The sequence below is a fragment of the Pogoniulus pusillus genome, chromosome 5 (assembly GCF_015220805.1).
Source record: "Pogoniulus pusillus isolate bPogPus1 chromosome 5, bPogPus1.pri, whole genome shotgun sequence".
Taxonomy (NCBI): Eukaryota; Metazoa; Chordata; class Aves; order Piciformes; family Lybiidae; genus Pogoniulus; species Pogoniulus pusillus.
In genome coordinates, this window is record NC_087268.1 from 24,944,986 (window position 1) to 24,969,616 (window position 24,631).

Sequence of the window (24,631 nt, forward strand, 5' to 3'; positions counted from 1 at the left end):
TTTAAAAGATGTATTATTATAAACACTAGGAATCCCCTTCCCAAAACTTATTTATAACTATCCCACCTAAGTCCTTTATACGTGGTTGCGAATTAAATTGCAGAATGACTATATATAAGAAATCAGGAATTTAGCAACAGTTTGAAAGGATTTAGGAAGAGAGTCTGTGACTTGAGAGAGTTCCACTGGAAGGCTTTGAGAGATGATTCTGTCTTTATATTAAGTTTTCTCAGTTACTCACTGTCCCAATTCAGTTCTGGAAAGTTCTAAATATCAGGTCCGGGCCAAGCTGGGTGCTGGCGTCCGGCCGGAGGCTGGCACAGATCAAAGCGCTGATGAGTTGGTTCTGTAGCTGTGCCATGCGTGTGTGCGTGTGTGTGCGAGCAAGGGTAAGAGCAAGCAAGCAAGGGTACCCCTTTATTAGGATAATGCCATCTTTTATACTGTTCAGAAGAGGTGTATCTAGCCAAACTCGGGCGAACATATGTGAACAATACAGATTGGTTCAAAGTTATGAGTAAGACAGAGATAGGCTATTTTTCACCAAAACAACCTGTGATTGCACCCCCAGGAGGCTGGCAGGATCAGCCCCCAGCAGATGTTCGTGGGTGCTCACAATGTCTGAGAACCAAGGTCTTTCTCCCAAAACAACGGCCTATGTTTACAGATGATGCCCCTCTGGGGGAGAAATCTTCTCACAGCCTGGAACGGCAGTTTAGTCAGTTCCCAGGCAGATGGGTGTCCGGGGTGGGGGATTGATGGTCTTTGAGCCACAATTCTGTATAAATGAGGGCTTTGCAAGAAGGCTTCGCAACCCTTCACGACAGGGTTCTACCCAGTGTGGTAGGGTTGGGCTAACTGCCAACCCGATTGGTTCATTTGAGTGGCCAATGAGACCTTTAACTCTCGGCCCACAGTTGATAAACAGGGGTGCACGGGCCCACGTGCAAGGCCTTCTCCACATCACCTGCAGCTCTGCCACATGCTTGCTTGCCTGCGTACTTCCCTTGCAGCTTTGTGCCTGCCTTTGTAGGAGTGCCTGGTGTGCACACTGCCGTGGGTTGTCTGCATTCGATCGGCCTGAGAAGCAAGCATTGGACCCGTGCTCAGGCTGCACGGAATCCTGCCTCTGCACCTGGAGATCAAGAGCAGCCAGCAGAATCCAGCAGCAGTAAGGAGCAGAGCCTGCCATTTCCCCTGATGCCGGAGGGTTCCAGCCTAGAAGTCCACAGACAGGGATCCTGAAGAATTGGACACTTGCAATAGGCTGACACAGCCCCGGAGGGTGATTAATAATTGATAAGAATTGTGAGTAGATGCCTGTGTAATTTCTATCACCTCTGCCATAAAGCAGAGAGCAGTTTTCAGCTCAGCTTTGCTGGGCAAACAGTACAAGCCCTCAGGTGGCATTGAGCCGCAGGGAACTCTCTTTCTCTGTGAATAGTTCATAATTGAATGTAGATTTGTATCCTAGACTGTCTTCATAATCGTGTAAAGAACTCTGTAATATTAAAGTTCAGTGGTTGGGGGTGGCGAGAGTTGAAATATTGGAAGTTAATAAATACTTATATTTTTATAGATATCCTCTTGCATTAATTAATTCTCCCCTCCGCCGAACCGGGCGTAGGCACTGAGAAACCCCACCCGTGACATAACCACGTTGCAAAAGGTCTGTTCTTACCAATGTCATGTCTGGCTTTAGAGAAGGTTTTAATGACAGCAAGAAGATCCAAAGCCAAAAACTCCCTAAGCTGGAGACTTGACTAGTTTCATAAGCATAGAGGAGGATGGCTATTGTACTGTCTTCATTCTCTATGTGCTTATCACCATAATCTCCATTCAAGCACTGTGATTTATTTATGCTCCTGCAAAAAAAACCAGAACCTGCAAATCTTCTTTAAAAAGGGGGAGAGAGGTGTGAAGAAAATAAAAATACTGGAAAATGTTTTATCTCTTCATCCCATATTGTTATCTACAAAAGTTTCTAGTTTGCTGTGCCTACTTCTCAAAACATAGTAAATGCAATTCCTCAGAAATTTTCTCTTAAACAAATCTGTCATTATTGGGTGAAGTTCAAAGAGGAAAGCTGCCAAGAGGTCAGGAAAATAAATCCCATATTTTGACTGGCCTTTTTCATTGTTTTTGGAGAGCTCCTGAATAACACATTGTACAAGAGACTACTACCAATTGTTTTTTGTTTCATTTAAATTAAAAGCCAATTTTAGTGGTAGCAACAATTTTGTCGAGTAAACAAATTATCATAATAATTTACTATTACAAGTCTCCTTTTTTATGCTTTGCTTTCCTTTGGTGATAAGAAAGCACTTGTTTTTATTTCTTATGTCATAAGAAAATAATCTGTCTTAAAGCCTATATTCAAATTACACGAGAAAGAACACATTTTTTTCCAAAGCAAGATCATTATTGATCACAATGTAATGATCAGTGACCACCATACACTTCATATTCTTCCATAACTTATGTTTGAAGCATACCTATCAAATTCAGGACTCCACTCTCATTCAACTGTCCCAGGGGACAGCTGACTTCAAAAGCACCCAGCATAACAATCTAAGAAACCTACAGTTCACACACTTGTGCTGCACATGTTGAGAACTAGAATCAAGGGAAATGCTGAACACCCAGCTCAGTATCACAGCACTTTCTTGATGAGGCCAACAAATCTCCTGCACTGCAGGGCTCTGTCCACCCACAGCTGTTCACCCCTGCTATCAGCAATCACTTTGGACAAAACCAGAGACAGTAAAGGAAAGGAAAGCCTGCAGATTCTAACAGAGGTAATGGCTTGTGCTGAAATAAACAACTAATCCAGCCCAAACCCTAAAAATTTCACTAAAATCAGGAATAAACTCCTTAACGTTGGGTTTAGCATTAACAAGCAGACATTACTTTCTTATAAAGTTGCACGAGTTTGGGTGCTAGGGGTGTTCCCACAAACCCAGCACACCAGCCAATATTTCTGGCAGGCATTTATACACTGAAGTATATTAGCTATGCCTCATGTCAGCACCTACTAATTATCCATTGTTTCATCTCTTGCTTACATCCCATTAAAGGACTAGCTTCTCTTAAATACACTACTCATGCCTACAGCATGAGGGTTTATTTTAGGAAGGGCTCTTGCAGCTAGGAGGTGTGGGGTTAATATTATAATGAGGCTAGTTTAGTCTAGGACACTATTTTCAGGCCAAAAGCTGACTGCCTGATTTAGTAGCACTTCTCACATACTTGTCTAGGATGTTTCAACTATCAAGGATATCCCAAAGTAGAAGTCCCTTTCTTCACTGTTCCAGTATGTCATCTGAAAGAACAGTTTAACCTTGAGCATGCATGCTTCTTTAGTAACAAAATAACTACTATGATGTTTGTGCTTACAGTTTTTCATGAGATACTCTAAAAGGACTGAAACTCTCAACAGCCACATATAGCCTTTTATGCCACCCTTCTATGTGCTGTGTCACATTTTTCCTCCATGACACAAGCAGCCATAGATAGACATAGAAATCCAAAAATATTAAATGAGTTTTGTGGAATTTTTTTCCTTTACTCAAAAAAGGAAAGAAGGTTGAAAGAAAAAAAAAAAAAAGTCATCACACAGTGCAATACACTTAATTACATTTAGAACTGCCTGGGGGGAAAAAAGAGAACAATCTGAACAAATTTAGCATCTGAAACAAAATCCAGAGTTTTACGGTACACCAAAATAAACCAGAACTGTCAAAGCCAGAGCACAAGATGTGTGTTTACCATCACTGTATGCAATAGATGTTTATATCTATTAATTGGACACCAGAATAGATTTTTCCATTCTATTTGATGTAGAGTAAGTCAGAAGGAAAAAAAAACAACAAGGTATTTCACTAGCTCTCAGATTCTGTTGCCAAATGCTTGGTCTGAAATGCTTTTTCTGAAATGCTTTTTCTTCATCAAGAAAACACCATGAAGTCGAATATATCTTACTAAAATATGTATTTGCATATAATCAACTCCACAAACACAGTTTTTCTTGAATATTTTTTCACTAACTATAAAGCCAAACAAAATGTGAAACCTCAATCTGAAAAACAAAGATTCATGAAATTTCTACAAACATCTGTGAAAATGGTTAACTTAAATAATGAAGACAAATCTCTCCAGACAAATATTTTCTTCACAAACCAGAAATAAGCACCCTTCCATACTTACTATTGGTTTATTTTGCAATTAACAATCTGAGCAGTGAAAATAAAAATTACAAAGCTCTGTAAATCTGTTATGTGAAGAAGGTCCCAGAGAGAATTATTATTTCCATTCTTTGCATCTCCAAGTATTTCTATTGTCCAAGACATTATACTTTGACTTAATTACTGATTTTACAGAACTTTTACTAAACAGATGATTTTTACTACTATCACTGGCAAAACAGCATTGAACTTTCCTTTGCTGGAGGTATGTAAGGAAAGCAGAACTGCTAACACCTATGTGTCACCAGTTAGAGTTCAAGGTTTAGTTGAAAAAACATTTTTCTCCAAAATCTGGAGCACACAATCACTAAAGAATTTGGGAAGTGCACGATATCATAAGTTTCACTGAAATTTTGTTTCAGTGGAATACTGATCTTTCATTGATATTGATCTTGAAACTCTGGCATACAAATGTAAAATTCTGTTTCTAACAATAAGACTGTTACCTATAAGAAGAATGAAACAAAAATCCTAGAAAATATTTGTCGGCATATAATAAAAGCAATCACTATTCAAAGCTTCCAGACAAACTACAATGTGAAAAAGAAGTGATACATCATTGCTGCTAAAAGTAAAGCCCATTATATTCTCTTGAAATCTGAGTGCATGTCTAGAAAAAAAGGGTGGAAAAAGGCCAGGGTTTTTTCAAGCAAATGTTCTCAAGTAGGATTAAACACTGCACATCTCACTCTGCTGTTTCTTGTTTGGTGAGCACAAACAGACCGCTTTAAAAGCAGAAGCCAAGTGCTCCATGTTCTTTCTTAAAACAAAGCTCTTAGCCTGACTAAAGGAAAAAGTTTTATCATCTTGCTCAATTTAGCCCATACACTTATAAAATATTTCTGGACAAAAGCTTTGAAAATAATCTCTTTTTTTTTAATGTTTGTATGGAACCAAGATGATCCAAACAAAGAGGTCTTTTATTCTTTGTAGCCATCTTTTTCATCACAAACAGGCCTTCAAGTTCATGACATGCAGTGAGAAGGAAAATATGCTGCTGTTGCCCAAACTTTGTTGACTATCTGGTTGAGACTCAATTTCTCTGAGCTGTCAAAACACAATCTTCCAGCAATTCTAACCATTAAAAAAACCAAAATACCAAACAACACCACCACCAAAACCAATAACAGAATCACAAAAACTCAAAAAGCCTTTTGCAACAGACAATTCTCTTACACAGTTAACAGTCAGCATAAAAACAACAACGTCCCCAAAATACTCATTACAGAGATAACACTGCAAGTTTGAAAGTCCTTGCAGATGAGCAACTTAATTTTGGTTTAGTATCAAACATTTCTTCTGCTCACTTCAGCTATGTTCCAACACAGCCCTGATACCTGTTCATGCTGTGAGTGGCAGGGAGGTGCTCTCCACCTGAAGCAGGGAGTATCCTTACTGTCTCAACACGGGAACAGCCCTTGCTCTTCCCCTTCTACTCTCAGCAAGGGAGGGTTTGGAAGGTGAAAGTCCCAAGTACAGACCTCTACAACTAAATCGTATGTGCATACACAATGCAGGCCCATGTCCTCCCTCCCTGCCGCACAGGTTGCCTTGTTCAGCTGCTGTTAGTGGGACTCCACGGTTGTGCAGTTAATCACCTCACCAGGAAGTTGGGTTAAGTCACACTTCTCCACTCAGCTCTGGTTCCACAACTCAAACAGATGATGCAACAACAGAAAAACCACACCTGTACTGAGTTACAAATTGTTTTCAGCAGAGAGCATGGCATCCCAGATCACCGCTAAAGAGTGCTATGTGGAGGAAATGACATGAGAAGCTGCTTCTCATACATGTTCAAGAACCTAAAAATGGCTGCAGCTAAGACAAACACTACTGTTGACTCACTGAAGCACCATTACTCATCTGGGATTTAAACCATCATTTTTCAGTCAAGACTGATAAAAGATATTTGGCAATACTGTGAACAATTCAGCATCTCTGGCACTGTTTAGAAAACTGTGATCACAGCTTCACATGTATTAAGACTAGTGGCCATCTGCAAAATTTCATGCTGACACATTTAAAGAACTTATATTCAGCCAGCCATTGGACCTGTGGATGAAAAAGTATGGGGAGAAAACAAGATTCAAAGGAGTATGACTAAGTGAATGCCATGTTATAAAGAGGCTAAAACTCCAGGATTAAAACCAGACACTCATTGCAATGCTGTCTTGAGTGTGCACAATAAAAAAAAAAAAAAAGTATTAAAAACTTAAAACCTAAGACATATTAAAAATACAGACATCTGATTTTGACATCTCATACCTTAAACTGGTAACTACTTAAGCGGCTTATCAAACTACAACAATTTCCCCCTTCCTCACTTCCTCTTTCCTTTTAACTTTGCCTGAAATCAGTATTCCAATGACAGGAAGAAAGTCACATTCTTTCAAGCATTCTTCTGTCATCAAGAAATGGAAGCAGGATATAAAGTTAATTAAGAGTGTCATATTGAAAGCTATGGTATCAGCAAAGCAAGGTGCTGATAGCAGCAGAGATTCTGCGACCCTTTGCTAGAGATATTGTCTCCACTTCCATCAAAAAGCCAACATTTAGTCCTCTGAATATGGAAATTTAGTTAAAGCTTGAAGGCTGACCTGCTGCCAGATTTCAGATTCAAGCAGATGGAAGACAGAAGCTCCAGCTCTGACAGGAAGGGAGTATGGGTCCTGTGTGGGGCTATGCCTTCCTTTGGAAGGTTTTCACACAGTTGTTAGCAAATCCTTTTCAGAGGAAAAGTAGGCCAGTCAGCTTGACAGTGAAAATGACAGTATCACATTTCCAATGAGTTGCATGTCCCTCTCATCATCACCCTCCCCCCAACCCATTTTCCAGTAAAACTCATCTTCATGGGTACACCTCCTGTTCTCCAGAGAGAAGACAACTTCCTTACTACACCTCTTACAAACTCTGTTCATCATGTGTATCATTTCAAGGATTTCCATCCTGGCCATCGCTGCTATGGACACTTCTCTTGTGGGTCTAAACTGTGCCTTCATTTCCACCTCTGCTCACACAAAATACTGAATATTGCAGAGAAATTAAGTACCCAATAAATGCAATACACATGCACCAGTACCACATCCAGTTTCACTTTCACATGTGAATGTGACAGAAGATGTCTTGGAAAGGACTTTGTTGAGCACCTAGCTACAAGCACTAAGCCAGAATATCAGGTCTGAACAGCACATGGCAACTTCTTAATGCAACATCAGAGGGACAACAGCAGGACGTGTCTAAAAGGCTACATGAAAAATGGCTTTAGCTGGGCTGCCACAAGAACAGAAGTGTTATGAACCATTCCAGTATTTTGGTAAATATGGACACATGCTATACAGACACACAGATGCAGCCTCTTTTGCTCACACAAATCTCCACTAGATGTTATTTAAGACTAATCTAATTAATGCCCAAACCCATATGAAACTCAGAAGTACCCAGCTATAAAAAGGAAACATGTTGCTTTATCTTTCTTTTTAACCTTAAATTACTTTTCCGTTACCTCACTTCCAGCACCTACTCTCAGATCTGTGAAACATATAATTCAGGAGAAAACCAGGCCTACACTCAGACTGCTTCCAGCCACGTGTACCAAAACAGGAAAGCACAAATACACCACACACAGAGAATCACACAGAGAATCACACACAGAATTAACCAGGTTGAAAAAGACCTTTGAGATCATTGAGTCTAACCTATCACCTAACACCTTCTAATTAACTAAACCATGGCACTAAGTGCCTCATCCAGTCTTCTTTTAAACACCTCCAGAGATGGCAACTCCACCACCTCCTCGGGCAGTCCATCCCAATGGCCAATCACTCTTTCTGTGAAGAACTTCTTCCTAACATCCAGCCTAAACCTGCCCTGGCGCAGTTTGAGACTCTCCTCTTGTTCTGTCACTAGATGCGTGGGAGAAGGAAACCTCTGTTTAGCTACAACCTCCTTTCAGGTAGCTGTAGAGAGCAATAAGGTTTCCCCTGAGCCTGCATGATTATATCATCTCACTCCTGTTTTCAAACAATAATCTCAAGCAAATGCTAGACTATTACAGAGTGCCTCCATTAAAAAGGAAACAAACAAAACATCTTCTGTCTTCAGTTAGCCATCTGCACAATGCATTTAAACACTACTAACAAAACTCTTCCCAAAACACAGCTATTCACCTCAAAAGGGTATGCAGTAGCTGTTCAAAAGCAAATAGGGAGGCAGGTGATTAGGCAGGGAAGGGGACTGACTGCCATTTGACAGCTGGGGAAGGCTTTACACTGAAGGAAGGATGGGAAGCACCTCTTCAGAGGCAGATGCTATTCCTTTGACCACAACCAACTCTCATGCTCATATTCTGGAGGGTAGAGCTGTTTCTAGCACATGAGATGTTATCCTCTTAACTCTGGTTCAGTGGAAACAGAAATGCATTAATATAAAATATGCCCTAGTACTCCACTACCTGACAGCAAGGAACACAAGCCAACATTTTAGTAACAAATCAAAACTCCAGCTTTAACACTTAATAGCCACAATACTCTTTCTTTAAAAAACACATTAATTAATCACAGAATCACAGAACTTTAGAGGTTGGAAGGGACCTCCAGAGATCGAGTCCAACCTCTCTGCCAAGGCAGGATCACCTAGGGTAGTTCGCACAGGAATGCATCCAAGTAGGTTTTGAAAATCTCCAGAGAAGCACCCAGCTGGGAGTAAGAGAGAAAATTGGTATGTGTCTTGAATCTGATGGGAACAGAAAAGATGAGATCCTGACTGCAGATTACCAAAGACAGGATGAGAAGCCATTTCCTTGGTGTCAGTGGCCTGCTGAAGACAGTCAGTTGAGCAACTGTGGTTTCAAGTCATCTTTCTTCCTCACTGGAAATGAACAACATTTGCGTATTTCTTTCTACCCACAGGGTAATCATTAAAGAAGGTTTTGTATTAGCAATCATCCTCACTAAAATCAAACCGTCTGAGACAGAGTATTTTAGGATAACCATGAAAAGTTAAATAATACAGCCACATGTATCTGCTGCAACTAAGTGTTGTGTTGTTTTTTCCAGATATCTGTAGCAGTCAATGTGGGAATCCCTTGTTTTACTTTCAGAAGGGTTTTTTTTTCTATTATGCCTCTGCACCAGACTTTCTAACTCACACAGTGCTTTGAAGGTACTTATTTTAAGCATTAGTTCAGTATTTTGAAAATCTGTTGTGCAGAGGGCTACTTCTCCTTTCATTTTCTTTCTGAGAAATGCAGATCTTCCAATTGTTAAGACTTGTGGGTGCTTACACTTTTTGACTGCTATTTTTGCTAATACAGTAGTACCAAAGTTCCCTCAAGTGTTCATAGTTCCACTTCCCCTCCCCCCATTTTTGTCCTCGCATCTTGCTTCTTGCACTTCTCAAAGTTACGCTCTCATGGTCTTCAATCACAATTCTAGAGAATCTTTCATTATCTCCTTTCCACCTACTACATCAGAAAAATAATGGCAGATAAATGACACTTTCCTTATCTTCTACACAGATTAATGCCAAGTCTGTTTGTCTACAACTCCTACACAGAGCTCCTCCTAATCCTGGCAAACTTTCACAGACAGCCCATTCCTCTCAGCTTGTGCTCTGTGAGTACCTTTTCTATTCAGGTACAGTTCTTGTCGCTTTCACAGCTTCACTGTTTTAAATGGTCTCAGTTCTAATCTAATTCTAATCTGCGATCATAACTGCAACAGTAAGAGGCAATAACAAAATAAGTACTCATTGCCTCCTTATGGAACTAACACATTTCCATATTTCACAGTATCACACAGTATCACAGTATTATTAGGATTGGAAGAGACCTCACAGATCATCAAGTCCAACCCTTTACCACAGAGCTCAAGGCTAGACCATGGCACCAAGTGCCATGTCCAACCTTGCCTTGAACAGCTTCAGGGACGGTGACTCCACCACCTCCCCGGGCAGCCCATTCCAGTGTCCAATGACTCTCTCAGTGAAGAACTTTCTCCTCACCTCGAGCCTAAATCTCCCCTGGCGTAGCTTGAGGCTGTGTCCTCTTGTTCTGGTACTGGCCACCTGAGAGAAGAGAGCAACCTCCTCCTGGCCACAACCACCCCTCAGGTAGTTGTAGACAGCAATAAGGTCACCCCTGAGCCTCCTCTTCTCCAGGCTAAACAATCCCAGCTCCCTCAGCCTCAAGCTCTTGACGCTTTATACATGAACTGAAGCTCTCCTCCTTCCAGAGCCACACAGTCTCTCTAGAAGCATACTGTCTTCATAGGCTCTCCAACTGAGCTACTAAATAATAAACAAACCCAACACATAGCTGAATTTTTATCACTTCTTGCCTCCTTCAAACCTTAGACAGCACCGTATAAATCAGATCAGCTCTTCCCAAGACGTAATCTGTAAATCTCAGCAGGAGGTTCCAAATGGAATTTAGCAGGGTATTTTACTCTCAGAACATTTATCAGGATAGAGGGGGTCACAATAGGGACTACAAGAGCAGCTTGAGATTAAGTGCTTCTCATGACACACTTGGTTCAAAACCACTCTTTCAGATTTAGTAGTTCTTGATACTGCTTTGCTGCAGAAATATCAGAAAATGGACTCATCTGCAAAATTCTTCACTGTCTAAAAATTCCAAGTAGATACAATACATATAGATACTGATGTCAGCATCTATCTGACATCGTTTGCATAACCTTGCACTATGAACCCCTAAAGCAATGAACCATATACCACTGCACAAATCCGGATATATTTAGAAGCCCATATGGAAGTGGGATTTGATCACTTTATAACCACTGTAAAGGGCCTCAGAGAAACTCAGGAAAAAACCCAGATCTTGTAAAATCTTCAACACTTACTACCTCAGAATTGCTGTCCTAACTATTTTACCCAATACTCACAACATTCAGCCGTTTCCTTAAGTCTCAGGTCCTGAAGCATGCATTACACACAGAAAAGAAAAAAAAAGTTCATTTTATCACTACTAGAATAGAGCTTCCAAATACCCCTTACAAGCTGACTCGTAAAGAGCACCAGGATGAACATTCACTCTTCAGCACCATTCAGAGGCACAAAAATAAAATGAAAGACATGAGAGTTTTCAGGAAGAGCAGAATACAAAGTGACCACACAGCATGCTATTTTCCTCAACATTATTGCACGTCAATCATGGAGATTGGGACGAACAGGAAGCCTATGGCAAAGATAATTTCAACAACCCTCATGATTTTGAAGGTTTCTTGTGATGTCCAAATGCCCAAGGCTGATAATACCTACTGCCACATATATTCCCTGACACTTTTTTTAACTGCTGCATATAGAAGTTAAGCCTCATGACCTCCTCTGTTCAAAAGAGCATTATTCACAATCTTATTTTATTTGAGACATGGCCAACACAGTTTATTCTAGAAGAACCTGTCAAAAATGTGTTTCCCTTCTCCTTCTATCAACCTCATGTGTAAAGCTTACCTGGTGCCTCTCACAAGTGCAGATTTTTCAGAGCAGAAAGTAGGCATTGGGGGGGGGGGGGGGGAGGGGAAAGGTGCACTTCCCGCAAAATAGATATCTGCCCTCAGACTGAAAGGTCTCAGGAACACCCTTGCAGAAGAACTACTGCAGCACTGCACCTCTCTCCAATCCCCACCTGTCAAAATGCAGCATGGAAGGGAAGACAGGTTCCAAAGATAACTCCTGAAGTGAAAACTCTCCTTCTTGTATACACTTCAGTGGAAGGGACTATGTTGTTTGCCCTCATTTTTCACGCAGCAGCAGATAACATTCTAGAGATTTTAACACTTCAATGCTAAACAAATGTTCAAAGCAACCTAGACTGCTACAGGAAGGCAGTACTAAACAGCACTCTCCTGTTCCAAGAGTAAGAACCAATGTCTTATTTTCTGAGCTGCAGTACCCCAAGTTAACTCCAAGGTAAGGAAAAACAGGACATTTTTTGCCTTTGTCCCTTCAGAGCAACAAAAGGGAAATAGGACAAGGCAACAATATAAGAGAACCACAGAAATAAAGATTTTCTACTCCTGTGCCAGGTCTTTAGGCCCTGAAACATCCATGGCATTTACGTGACAGAACACGAGAAGTTTTCACTGCTCTTCCTGAATACAGAAATCTCACTTTAAAAAAAAAAGAGATCTTCATAATTCCTTCCCTACTCTCTTCCTGTGTATCTGCTTTCTGCTAGGACTGGAGAACTGCGGTTTTAGAGCTGTTCTTAAAGTTACCCTGTGCACAGCAGCTAGTCTAATTGCTGAACTACTTCTACTTAGCAGAGCAGGAACCTCAGCTCCACCAGCATGAATTCTTCTAGGGCAAGACTATCCTACTCAGAAGTAACAGTCATTAGACACCTACTGAAACTCAGCACAGTACCCAAATGACAAGACGAAGCCTGTGACTTCTAATTTATATCTCACCAGTCTATTTTTAGCACCATGCTTGCTTTATCTAAGAGATTTTAATACAATTACCCAATTCTCACCCAAAGCCGCAGGGTGCTGAAGTTCCTGGTTTCTGATAGCGCCTAGGCATTTATCACTCAGCTGTAGTGGCTACTTATGCTATACAACAGTTCTGCTAAATATTTTATGTAGGCATGGTTATTCACTATAGTAGGCATTTAATCATAGAATCAACCAGGTTGGAAGAGACCTCCAAGATCATCCAGGCCAACCTAGCACCCAGCCCTAGCCAGTCAACTAGACCATGTCACCAAGTGCCTCATGCAGTCTTTTCTTGAACACCTCCAGGGACAGAGACTCCACCACCTCCCTGGGCAGCCCATTCCAATGGGAAATCACTCTCTCTGGGAAGAACTTCCTCCTAACATCCAGCCTGTACTTCCTCTGGCACAGCTTGAGACTGTGTCCCCTTGTTCTATTGCTGGTTGCCTGGGAGAAGAGGCCAACCCCCACCTGGCTACAATGTCCCTTCAGGTAGTTGTAGACAGCAATAAGGTCACCCCTGAGCCTCCTCTTCTCCAGGCTAAACAACCCCAGCTCCCTCAGCCTCTCCTCATAGGGTTTGTGTTCCAGGCCCTTCACCAGCTTTGTCGCCCTTCTCTGGACACGTTCCAGCACCTCAACATCTCTCTTGAATTGAGGGGCCCAGAACTGGACACAGTACTCAAGGTGTGGCCTGACCAGTGCTGAGTACAGGGGAAGAATAACCTCCCTTGTCCTACTGGCCACACTGTTCCTGATGCAGGCCAGGATGCCACTGGCTCTCTTGGCCACCTGGGCACACTGCTGGCTCATCTTCAGCCTACTATCCACCAGTGCCCCCAGGTCCCTTTCTTCCTGGCTGCTCTCCAGCCACTCAGTCCCCAGCCTGTAGAGCTACTTGGGGTTGTTGTGGCCAAAGTGCAGAACCCTGCACTTGGCCTTGTTAAATGGCATCCCGTTGGCTTCTGCCCACCCATCCAGCTTGTCCAGGTCCCTCTGCAGGGCTCTCCTACCTTCCAACAGATCAACACCTGCTCATAGCTTGGTGTCATCTGCAAACTTACTGATGCTAATACCACCAAGCTAGGAGCAAGTGTTGATCTGTTGGAAGGTAGGAGAGCCCTGCAGAGGGGTTCTCCTACCATCTCACCATTCTCAAAACTGAGTAGAGCACACAGATCCAAAACTCTCATTGCAGATGCATGCACTATAGAAGCTTTCACATAGTTTTCTGGACTGACTGTATTTTGCTGTGGTTTATTTTTAGAGAGTATATAGCCCTCTGGTCATAACAGATTGTTTGCTTCCAGATAGAAAGCCTCTTGGGAACACACAACTGTAACCCAGCATTCATATATTAAGTACAGAACATTTCAGACACCATGAAGCAGACATCACAAAGATAGAAAGCTACATCAGAATCTGATGTAGACTTAACAAGGCATGTCCAAATCCATTTCTTGCTCAACTTTTACAGTAAACCTACAGTTCATGGTGGAAATCTGTGTCTCAGGAGCTGATACCATAGCCATTAGTACAAAATACAGTTCTTAATGATACTTCTTGGAACAGGTAGTTTTACTAAAACACAGATTGGGTCAAACTAACAAGAAAAAATCCAAACTGTTCTTGGTTAATCTCTTCTTGCCAAAAGAAATGAATTCTAGAAAAGATTAAATCAGAGCATATGTAGTTTTCTCAAGTCTTATGAAGTTGGCAAGATGAAGTTGTCTATTACTTGGTGAAAAAAGAAACCCTAGGTAATGCAGCACCCATAGAATCATAGAATCACCCAGGGTAGAAAGGACCTCCAAGATCAAGTCCAGTCGTTTTACCCACTCCACCAAGTCTGTGACTATGCCATATCCTCAAGCATCAGATCTAAATGGCTTTTAAACACACCCAGAGAAGGCAATCTAACCACCTTCCTGGACAGCCCATTCCAGTGCCTGACAATGCTGTCCATGAAAAGCCTTTTCCTCATGTCTAGAATCTAACCCTCCCCTGGCACAGCTTGTGGGAAGAGACCAGGGCCTACCTCTCTACAATCTCCTTTCAGGCACTTGTAGAGAGCAATGAGGCCTTACCCCAACCTCCCTTTTTGTAGGCTAAATAGCCCCAGTTCTCTCAGCCACTGCTCACAGGACCTGTTCTCCAGGCCCTTCATCAGCTTAGTAGTCCTTCTCTGTACCTCAGTGAGTGCCTTAATGAGTGCCTCACTGTCTTTCCGCTACTGCGGTGCCCCAGACTGAAGGCAGTACTCGAGGTGCAGCCGCACTCACGCTGAGCACGGAGGGACAATCCTCTCCCTGGTCCTGCTGGCCACACTATTTCTAACACAGGACAGGATGCCACTGGCCTTCTTGGCCACCTGGGCACACTGCTGGCTCATCTCCACCTGCTTGTCAATGAGTACCCCAAGGTCCTTTTCTGCCATTCTTCCCCATGCTGGTAGCATTGCATGGGGTTGTTGTGGCCCAGGTGCAGGACCCGGCACTTAGCCTTCTTGAAGCTCATACTTCTGACCTCAGCCTATCAGTTCATCCCATCCAGGTCCTTCTGTAGAGCCTCCCTACCCGTGCCGGTTTGAGGCTAATTGGAGTAGTTTAATGAGAGAGATTAGATGATTGGTTGTAAAAAGAAAATCATGCTGAAGTCTGCATCATTCATTGGTTTGCTGAGAGGGATAAAAAGCCAAAATGTCAACAGTTTGTCCCATTCTGGTCTGGGACATTGGATCTATTTGCTTCCTCCTCACTCCACTCTAATATCTTTTCTACTACACTTGGCTAACAGAAAACAACAGAAGCTTTGCTGGTTGTTTTGTTTGGGAAAGTAGAGGGAGAAAGAGGGGGTAGCTTTAAGCCCTTCTGAGTAGTTTCCTTTGTCTGGGAGGGAGCTTGGATTTCTGTATTATTTCTTGTTTGTATATAATTGTAAACACTTGTAAATATAGCTTCATCTTACTTCCAAGCCATCTTGGAAGTAATTTCAATAGTGGTGGTGGTGGTAAGTTTCTAAGCCACCATACTACCCTTGAGCAGATCAATATTCCCACCTAATTTTGTGTCATCTGCAAACTTACTGAGGGTGCACTCCATCCCCTCATCCAAGTCACTGATAACGAAACTGAACAGGACTGGTCCCGATACTGAGCCTTGGGGAAAACCACTTGCAACTGGCCTCCAGATGGATTTAACTCCACTGACCTCTGGTCTCTGGGTCAGCCATGCAGTCAGTGCTTTACCCAGCAAAGTGTGTGTCCAACAAAGCCATGAGCAGCCAGGTTTGTTACGAGAATGCCATGAGAAACCCTGTCAGAAGCTTTATGGAAGTTCAGGTAAACAACATCCACAGCCCTTCCCTCATCCACTAGGCGGGTCATCTTGTCATAGAAAGAGATCAGGTTCATCAGGAAGGACCTGCCTTTTGTAAACCTATGCTGACTGGGCCTGATCGGCTGGTTGTCCCATATATGGTGCATAATGGCACTCAAGATGTTCTTCTCCATGACCTTCTGTGGCACTGATTTTAAATTGGTGCTCAACAAATACTTCCTCACAGTGTTGGGGAAAGTACACTGTCTGGGGAGAGAAAGAGCTTTGGTACACATCAAAGCAAAAATGCACTTCAACAAAGATACTCTTCCATCCTCACCAAAAAGCAAAAGAGCAAATAAGTCTCTGTTTACATTGCAATCAGTTCCTTACTGCATAAGATTTCCTCCATTTTCTAATGATCAAGTCATTTGCATGCCATCACCATCACAGTATCACAGTAACATCAAGGTTGGAAGAGACCTCATAGATCATCAAGTCCAACCCTTCACCACAGAGCTCAAGGCTAGACTATGGCACCAAGTGCCACGTCCAATCCTCCCTTGAACAGCTCCAGGGATGGAGACTCCACCACCTCCCTGGGCAGCCCATTCCAGTGTCCAATGACTCTCTCAGTGAAGAACTTTCTCCTCACCTCAAGCCTAAATTTCCCCTGGCGCAGCCTGAGGCTGTGTCCTCTCATTCTGGTGCTGGCCACCTGAGAGAAGAGAGCAACCTCCTCCTGGCCACAACCACCCCTCAGGTAGTTGTAGACAGGAATAAGGTCTCCCCTGAGCCTCCTCTTCTCCAGGCTAACCAATCCCAGCTCCCTCAGCCTCTCCTTGTAGGGCTGTGCTCAAGGCCTCTCACCAGCCTCGTCGCCCTTCTCTGGACATGCTCAAGCATCTCAATGTCCCTCCTAAACTGGGGGGCCCAGAACTGAACACAGTACTCAAGGTGTGGTCTAACCAGTGCAGAGTACAGGGGCAGAATGACCTCCCTGCTCCTGCTGACCACACCATTCCTGATGCAGGCCAGGATGCCACTGGCTCTCTTGGCCACCTGGGCACACTGCTGGCTCATGTTCAGGTGGGTATCGATCAGCACCCCCAGATCCCTTCCTGTTTGGCTGCTCTCCAGCCACTCCATTTTAAAAATCTCCCCAAATACCAGGCTGTGGTATCACTGAACAATAGCTCAAATGAAACAAAAGTATAGTTTGTAAAACACTTTCTAATCCCTCAGTAAGAGAGAAGCAACGAGAAGGTGGAACCAGTAGCATTATGACCTGTAACTACAGTTGCTCAACATAATTTTGGAATAGACTGCTGTTTTCAGTTGCTTACATTTTTTCCCTAAGTGTATGCCAAAAGATTTTTTCATGCTGAGTGTTTTTCATTACTCAGGCTCATTTTCAAAGAATAATTAGTTTCACCTAAAACAGTTCAGCTGTTGCCAAGAATAAAGGCTAAAGGAAAAACGTTCAGCATAAATTAAAACCTGGCAGTCTTTACTTTCTACTGTAATTCTTTTAAAAGGCACAACAAACACAGATTGGCAGAGATTCATGCACAACTAAAATTTCCAAAGATGCTAAAAAACTGAGTGGTCCTGGTTTCCACAGGTGACTTAAGAGCACATGCTCTGCCCTATGGGTAGACTCACTGCTCCAGCCCAGGGCGTTTGGGAGACAATTTCTTTTATTAACCATTTAACATCAGCTTGGCTGAATCAATAGGTTCTGTTGAACTGGGCCAACAGAACCTGTATCTCTAAGACAAGCCCTCAGGAATAAGAAAGAAACATCAAATTCAAAAGCACAGAGAAAAAATTGTGAAGCCAAAGGAGCAGGAGAAGGACTAGACAGCAATACTGGCAAAGTTGGCTTCAAAAAATTCAAGTGTCAGAACACTGAGACTGAGAGCTGCGTGTAGAAATAAGGTCAGGAATTAGTTGGCTGGGAAGAATCACTGCAGTAAAAATCTGGGGAGCAGACAGCCAGGGCAGAATGAAAGGACTAGACATGGATCATAAGGAAAAAAACCAAGGGCAGCAGGCTAATCTGGCATAGGGAGGCTGCAAGCCAGTTGTGCAAATGGAAGAGGTACTGCACATTGACTTCAGAGGAGAATCAGTCTTCTTTAGCAGAAAGAATTCAGTGTCAGCTAGCTTGAGGTGTCCAACTCAACACATCCACGATTCAACTTTGGAAGTACAAGGCCTTTCACCTAATGTCATGCAGAAGCAGCTGGGAGTGCATAGCAATTCTGTAAAACTGAAACTATATCTTAAACCAGGCATGCAAAAGCTGAAAATTTCTGTATTGATAAATGGCAAAAGGGAAAAAAAAATAAAGGCTTGCGTTGTGCCACACAAAAATTGTGAGGAGTGGTAGGGTTGTGCAACCAATAGCGAGAAGTACATCCCCCAGTCCCAGAAATTATGGCAGACAGCCCACCCACACTTTGGGAGTGAAAGATGCAGTCACTGGTATACCTCAAAGACCAGGTTCATCCATGTTTTTAGAAGTATGTGACTGGAAAGTAAGACAAGTTCACAAATCCACAGGGAGTTCAGTGTCACATAGCACTACCTCTGAGCTTCCAGCTTTGACATTGACTTTTAAACACAGCTAGACATACATGGCTTTTCTACTGCTATTATCTACTGGTCTTATGTTAATTGTAGGTGTATGTGTTTGTGTGAATACTGTACAACTTTGAACTTTCACAAGCGACCCATAAAAACTGGAAGGGATAAGATACAGTATAGTTCTCTCATGCAGATACCGCCCATACTCACAAACCACTCAACAAATGATCCAGCACAGAAAGACTTAGCTCAGATTTTATATTTTATACATAGCATCTTCCACACGACCACACACAACCATCTTTTTATAAAATGAAATTATATAATGTTCAATAAATTCTGATATTCACAGAATTGTTATCAGAATTAAAAATGCAATAATACTTATCATTTTGCGGTAAAAAATATCACAGAAAAATGGCACACAGAGTTCACCAAGTAGCTCTGGTGACTGAAGATATTACCACACTGCTGTTCAAGTTTACTGCCTCCCGAGCAAAGCCAAAGGACCTGATCAAGTGAACACTCTTCAGAAATACCAAACTGACAGTTTAAATTTGGACACTGGAATGGGCTGCCCGGGGAGGTGGTGGAGTCGCCGTCCCTGGGGCTGTTCAAGGCAAGACTGGATGTGGCACTTGGTGCCATGGTCTAGCCTTGAGCTCTGTGGTAAAGGGTTGGACTTGATGATCTGTGAGGTCTCTTCCAATCCTGATAATACTGTGATACTGTGAATTAAGCCAATGAACTTTGCACTGAAGCTGCAGAAGTGCAGGCACACATTTTGTTCCACCGGCCCTACTGCGGGAGACAGCAGTTTCCAGTCTAGTGAATGCAAAAAGTAGTTACAGGAAGAACTGTTTGTGACAACAGAATCATAGAATCAACCAGGTTGGAAGAGACCTCCAAGATCATCCAGTCCAACCTAGCACCCAGCCCTATTCAGTCAACTAGACCATGGCACTAAGTGCCTCATCCAGTCTTTTCTTGAACACCTCCAGGGACGGTGACTCCACCACCTCCCTGGGCAGCCCAGCAAGATGCAGAAAGAAATCCAGGTATGTAAGGCTACAAAATTAATTAAAAAAAAATAAAATCTGTCTTCTGTGAGAGTGTATCAATAACTCCTCTATTCTGAGCAACACTGTAAAAAACCTCACAGGCTGTTTTTCCAAAGAGCATTATGACAAATTAGAGGCTTAGAAAACTATTAAAACCAAAACCAAAAACCATTACCCTTTACACTGGAAAAAGAACAGAGAAGTACTTTTAAGACACCTTATACAAAGCTATTTAATTTTAAAATTTATTCTAACTCTCAAAAACTGGATAACTCATGAAAAATTAATCTTCTAAGGTCTGAATCCAAGCTTCAGACTGGCAAGAATAAATGCTTGAAACAAACACAAACTGGAGTTACAGAAGGTTCCAATGTCTATCCATAGCAGCAAGCCCAGCACTGCACCTTTCTCAACACAATAGATTTAACAGCAGAGAATGATTGGAAGGACAAATTCTCAGCAAATCTAGTATTCTCTGTGCCTCCACTGTTAGCCATAGTTTCTGCTTTAGAGCTTTATCATACTTGTCACAAGAAGAAATTCCAGGCATCAAATTCTAAGTACAGTTCATTTCGCTTGTACATGCTCCTGTATCTGGAAGTGACAGAAACTCACTTGTATGGTGGAATACTAGGAGGTAAAGAAGCTATTCCAAGCACAGAGTTAATCTGGACAATTTAGCCTTGTAAAAAGGAAGGAACTGAGCATGTGCCGAGGCATTCATAGGCACTAGTGTTATTTGTGGAATTCTATACATTTTGTTACACTACAGTAAAAGTACCTGAGCTGCAAACTGCCTCAAGTAACTGAGGTGTGCTGCTTCCAGAGATTTGCTACATCTGTTGGTATATGCTTCCTACAATTAGTCATATGGTGGAAAGAATAATTATTCTTATAAAAGTTCAGATAAGTGGTAAAACATATTATTTTGTTAAGCAAGACAAAAATAGCCATGCTTGTGCAAGCACCTTACCTAACAGTAGGAGTTAGCAACATGAACTCTATACCAGGCCTTTATCTGTAGATTGTAATTCAGAGTGGCAGAGCTCCACTTACAGGGCTCATATTTGGGATGCATCTGCTAGAGAAGCCCAGCTCTAGGCTTATCCCCTGCTTTTGCATTCTCTCTAAGCACACACTAGATGAAGCTTACAGGTTCAGAATTCCTCCCGTTTTTATGCACAAACTACAACTTTATAAATAGATTGGAAATACACTGGATGCATCTGTGTTGGTCATCTCTCATTCTCCTCACTCTTCTCCCTTCACTTTCCTCCACTATATCCACACTCCTTTTCTCCCCATGCTACTCTTTTCCATCTCACTTAGATATTTTCTCCACAATATTTGTTCTGACTGCAAAAAAATGGAAGAATGGAGCTGTATCTATAGAGCATCATCTCTCACACAACAGGCTTCTCTTTTAGCATGGCAGAGCAACAGGACACAAACAAGATGCAGTCCTTCAGGAAAATTGTAGTATCAAATATTAATGAGTGGGCCAGGTCTACCCTAACAGCTCAAGAATATTGTTCAAAATGTCTTGTTGATTTCATTTAAGGTGTTAGAGATATCCCACAGCTTTATGTAACTTTTAGTTACATTTAGTGAATACAGATGCACATTAACAAACCTCACTGTGATGAAATCCTTGGTTGTGTATTACAAGCTGCACAGAAAGTATATTCTTCACCTCAGATCTAAATCTCAGCTTGCCTGGAGATTAGGGGGATGTTATCATCTCATATTTCATCAAGATTGCTTTAGCCAAGTTAGGATGTCTCTTGGTACTTCTTTTTCTCTATTTTTATTGCATACTTGGTAAAAATATCATCAGTTCAAGAAATCCACAGTTGGTGGAAGTATAAATGGCCACAGACAGCCTTACTGAGTGAATACATTTTATTGAAGCTTTTGAATGTTGTTTTCAAGATGTGCAAATCTATTTCCATGGTATTGACACATCCCTTTCCTCTGTGAAAGACATAAAAGGGGCTGGCTCACCAGGCAGAAGAACAGTGTCCACCTGTGCTAGCTGAGGCAACATCATGAACTCCATTTCTACAACAGGGCAAACAAAGCAGTAACTTCCAGGGAAGTCTGAGGAGTCTGCCCTCCATTACCTCATGCACAACTCCCTTACTGCATGCCACACAAACCACAGAAAACAGCTATGAACCTATCACTCCCCTGTGCAGCTGAGACACACACCTGCCTCTCAGTCACATTTTTAATTTACAAATGCCCGCTATTTTACTTACTTCTCTTGGTCTACACTTCATTCTCAACCAGCTCTGCCTTGGCTGCTCTTTGGCTTTGCCTTGCACACTGTCAACCTGTACCAAAACGTACCTTACAGTAAGCAGAACATGAGAAACAAAGGAAGGAGAGCAGTGGCAGTGCAAAGTGGCTATGAAGCAGGAAAGGGAAAATCCTCCCTCTACCTGAAAGCCAGAAGAATCAACTTCATCTGTAGTAATGAACTTACTGTACTAGCTTGAGAAGCAATAGGTGTGATTTAAACACGTTTGAGGGTATGCCATCTGTTGGCAAATGGGGACAAAGTAGATACATCCCAAAGCTTTCTTCTTCCAAGGTCAACAATATTTTTCAACATTTCTGCAAAGGATGTCTGTTTGAGATTTAGGTATAAAATGCAACAATAGAGAGGAAATTCAGTTTGTCAGAAAAGAAACAGAAAGGGAAGTGACAAACTGAAGCAAAAAGTGTACAAGATAGAGCTGTCTGTGTCATTTCATCTCCTGTCTCTCCTCAAGGATAAAAAGGTAGAGGCTTCAAACTTCATTTCCAAGGGAGGCAATTGTTCTTTACACCCAGGCAAGAAATGTAAAAGGTTTTCCAACAAAGTGATCTACAAAGGGGCTCTAGGTGCTATTCCAATATTCTAAAGATACAGGTGATATACTTCTAATTAAGTAATTAAAATTTGCTGTAACAAATCACACGCCAGAAACCCGAATTAAGTCTTCAAAAGGAAACAAGAACCAGAAGGGGATACTTAGCTTTCTTAATTTCCTTCCTAATACCAGAACAAAAATGTCAAGATTAAGGAGCCCAGAACATACAACAAACAGAGCAGCCATTTAGCTCCATAAGGAGAACTTCTGTTTAATACAGCATCTTAGATTTCAACAGGTCTAAGAGACACCTGAGGACATCCAACTGTCGTTGTATCTGAGCACCTAAGACCAAACATTCAGCCACCCTAACATGGGTGCAGCTTTCTGTTTCAGCTGACAGCAAGCAAGGCAGAAGCAAAGAAGTTCTACAGAGGTGTGATTGCTGCCTTCAGTAAGGGAGCCAAACACCCTCTGAAGATCACGTGGCTCCTTTGTCACACTTAGGCAGTGTTCTTTGTTTCTCTGTGGGTCCCTACAAGCTACCACCTACTACAGATTAAGTTAAAATTAGTTCATTAAAAATAAAGTAAGTCACAGGCAAAGTTGTCATCTATCAAGAAAAACACATTCAGCCTAGATACAGATAATTGAAAACTGCACCGAAGTCATGATTTGCTAACAGCTTGGTACTGCCAGCAGGGAGCAGCAAATAAAAGAGGTCACATCCACCTCAGAGTTTTGGAACTGCCAGAACTTCTAAAATTAAGAATACAAAACTTCAAGTTCCTGCCAAAAATACATATTCACAGATTGCATCGAGTTAGAAGGAACCCTCAAAGGTTATCTTTTCCAAATCTCCTGCAGTGAGCAGGGATACCTCCAGCTAGATCAGGCTACCCAGGGCCACATCAATTCTGATCTTGAATGGGGCATCAATCACATCGCTGGGCAACCTGTTACAGTATTTTACCACTCTCATTGTAAAGAGCTTCTTCCTTATGTCCAACCTAAATCTACCCTGCTGCAGTTTAAAACCATTGCCCCTCATCCTATCACTACAAGTCCTTCTAAACAGTCCTTCCCCAGCCTTCCTGCAGGTCCCCTTCAGATATTGAAATGTAGTTACAGGGTCTCTTCAGTGCCTTCTCTTCTCCAGGCTGAACAGCTCCAAATCTTTCAGCCTATCTTTGTAGGAGAGGTAGTCCACCCCCTTGATCATACCTGTGACTGTCCTCTGGACCCACTCCAGCAGGTCCACAACCTTCCTGTGCTGGGGGTTCCATAGCTGGACACAGTACTCCAAGTAAGGTCTCACCAGAGCAAAGGGGCAGAATCACCCCTCTCAATCTGCTGACCGCCCTGCTTTTGATGCAGCCCAGCATGCCATTTGTTTTCTTTACGAGTGCACACTGTTGGCTCATGGCCAGCTTCTCACCCACCAGTACCCCCATGTACTTTTCTGTGTGGCTGCTCTCAAGTGCATCATCTCCTAGCCTGAATCTTAATCAACAACTGCCCTGACCTACGTGCAAAACCTTGCACTTCAACTTATTGAACCTCATGAGATTCTCCTCAGCCAACTTCTCAAGCCAGTCCAGGTCCCTCTGGATGGCATCCTGTCCTTCAGTCTTATCAGCCACACTACTCAGTTTCCTATCATCTGCAAACTTGCTGAGGGTGGACTCAATCTCACTGTCTGTATCATTGATGAAGACATTGAACAGCACTGGTCCCAGAAACAATCACTGAGGGTCACTACTTATCATTCATCTCCATCTGGACATTCAGCCCTTTGGATATGATCATCCAACCAATCCACTGGACAGACCACCCATCAAATCTGTATTTCTCCAGTTTAGAGGGAAGAATGTTGTGGTTCTGTGTCAAAGGCTTTACAGAAGTCCAGACAGGTGACTTTTTTGGTCTTCCCTTGTCCACTGATGTAGTTATGTCATTGTAACAAGCCACCAGGATGGTTAGGCAGAATTTGCCCTTGGTGAAATCATACTGGCTGTCTCAAATCATCTCCCCATCCTCTATGTACTTCAGCATACCTTCCAGAAGGACCTTTCCCATGATCTTTCCAGACACAGGTGAGGCTGA

The 24,631-nt window shown here is 42.3% G+C and overlaps 1 protein-coding gene across 2 annotated transcripts in view; it reads right to left on the reverse strand.

Annotated features, from left to right (window-relative positions):
- Window positions 1-24,631, reverse strand: part of INPP4A (inositol polyphosphate-4-phosphatase type I A) — a 140,226-nt gene that overhangs the window by 113,121 nt on the left and 2,474 nt on the right. The gene's annotated exons all lie outside the window — the stretch shown is intronic.